At 35.1% G+C, this 2,518-nt stretch overlaps 1 pseudogene; it reads right to left on the minus strand.

The window, feature by feature from the left end:
• Nucleotides 1–298: 298 nt before the first annotated feature.
• Nucleotides 299–1,841, minus strand: LOC119530535 (annotated as a pseudogene).
• Between the last annotated feature and the right edge of the window lie 677 nt (nt 1,842–2,518).

Raw genomic sequence — 2,518 nt, forward strand, 5'->3', positions numbered from 1 at the left:
CAAAATCAAATACACTGTCTACCCAGAGGACTTTGAAAAAGCTATTCCAATTAAAATTTGGGGCTTTTGCAAATTCAAGATTAAGATTAAGTAAAAGTTTGCTATTTAGTTAAGTGTGACATTACTAGTGTGTGATTGATCTTTGGGAAATCATTTAACGTATGCTGAAGTTTCTACAACTGCTTCATAACAATTGTCTTAGAAATTAAAGTCAACAGATATCTTAATTTTCATTATAAAGCGCCCTACAGAAAGCAGAGCTATTAGTACACTACTAGTTGTTTAAATGTAATTTAGTTTAACTCAAAGAACTATTCTCTGCTTTTTGTCTGCCAAGTTCACTTTTGGTATCCATTGCCTTTCTTGCTAGTGATTTCATTTTTTTTTTCCCACAGTGGTCATGGTTTCCTTCATCAAAGTCATATTTGACATTTGCTCCATAAGTTCATCATTGAGCTATGCAAGTAAGATGACAAGGTTACAGTCATCACTGGAAAGCCTTAGTAATCTTTCAAAAGAGACACGCTTGCTTTGTACAAAACGTGGTTTATGGCAAGATTTACACAAAGAGAAGACCAGGTTAGACAAGAACACTGTGTGAGGTTTTATGGACAAGGGATTGTGTATTACAAAGAATAAGCCACTGCATAAAGTTTCTATAAAAGCCATCATGGCACATAAGTGTACATTTTTCAATCTGGTTCAATGTGATCATAGCAGATATATCTTATTTGCAAAAGGTTTTTCCTTGTTGCCCAAAATTAACAAATTACACATCTAAAGTAGGATTATGAAAACAGTTGTTCTCTTCTGTCTACTGCTTTTTTTTTTTTTTAACTCATAACAAGGTATTGCAAATGAATTAAAAATACCTTCAATTGAATTTGGTAACAGAAAATCAAATTCCCTTAACTCTATTTATATAGTCATAGTATCTCAAATAGATATTCACAGTATCTTAAATCCTTGATTAGTAAAAAGGTGATGAGTCATATTGAGACTCAGCTTAAATATATTTTTTCATTAGTTTTCATTTCAACCTATTTTTCTCTACTCTACACGGTCTTTAGGTAGAAGAAGCCATTTCTCCGTTTCTGACAATATTATCTTAATGAAATAGAAGGATGCGAAAGTTGCTAAGATCACTGAGAAAGTATCCCAAATGTTTGACAAAGAGCACACTTTGCAATCTAACATAGAAAAGACTTTACTCACATTTTTAGAAGAAAATAAACAAGTGAAAAAGTGACAAATTACGCCTTACACATTTTAGGACTAAAAACACTATACAGTATGCTATCTTAGAAAAATAAAATAACTCTGAACACAGAAAAGGGGAAAGGGGAAGGCTTTAACAGTTTATAACCAAAAGCACAAAAGTGATTTTTCTTTACGTTATGAACTGTACACTCCAGCTCCTCTATCCTCTGTTCAAGTGAGCCTTCTCATATTAAATGCTCTATCCTGGAGAATCTTCTGCCTTTCTCTCAGACTATCTCATTCTGTGGTCACTCTTCGTAAATCAGTGAAGGCTACATCTCTTTCCTTCTCCACCCACTGGAGGATAGCAAGCCCTGTGGTTGATTTAGGAGATTTGCAGTTTTTCATCATTTTTCGTGTCGAAGTCGGGTAATTTCTTCCTGTGCCTGTTCATAAAGAAGAAAGGTCTCGCCTCTCTCAGATGTAAGAACTTTGACATTACCCTGAATTTCTGCCAAATGATGCTCATATTTTTCCAGCATGCATTTAAGTTCTTCACCATCTCTTGTGGGCCTCAAGAGCCCTACATCACAATTTGTACCCCAGGAAGATGGAGACGGGCATTTTGGACTTCTGATCATCTTTCTCAGATTTTGAGCTTCACTCTTGTAGTAATCCCTGTCTGTTTCTAAAGTCTTGACAAAAAAATCAAGTCTGGTAGGAGATCTATTTTATGCTCTTTCAGTTTCTGAAATTATAGATATAAGCCTTTTTATTGTATCCTCCAATAATACTATATTATTTTGCTGGCAAATGACTTCAATTTTTGCTTCCTCAAGTTCCTTGTCAGCAATATCCTCCACAAAATTTTTCTCTTTCTCTAGTTGCTCTGCTAGATGGTCAGTATTAATCAGTTCTTTACAAAGATGCTTATTGTGGCTGGCTAAATTGTCTACGGACTGCTTACCACCTCCTTACTATCCAGAAGTTTCCTAACATATTCTTCCAAGCCATGGTCTGTCTGAGAACTTCAATTGGTAATTTCAATGTATCCTTGACTCTATCTTGGTTTCTAACTTCTTGTTCCAGTTGGAGATTATTCTGGTATTTTTCAGCTTCAGAAACTTGAGCCCCTAAACCAAAATCATGTTCTTGCACCTGGCAGGAGCAATAAACATCTCTAGTGCCTAGACTGTGATCTCCAAATATCATTTTCTACAAAAAGAAACCAATGATCCTTGAAGAAATACCTGATATCAAGTTTGGGGCAGGAAATATGCATGATGACCCTGGAACTATTTGTCATATCAGAAAACAA

Source organism: Choloepus didactylus, chromosome 3 (genome assembly GCF_015220235.1).
Source record: "Choloepus didactylus isolate mChoDid1 chromosome 3, mChoDid1.pri, whole genome shotgun sequence".
Lineage (NCBI taxonomy): Eukaryota > Metazoa > Chordata > Mammalia > Pilosa > Megalonychidae > Choloepus > Choloepus didactylus.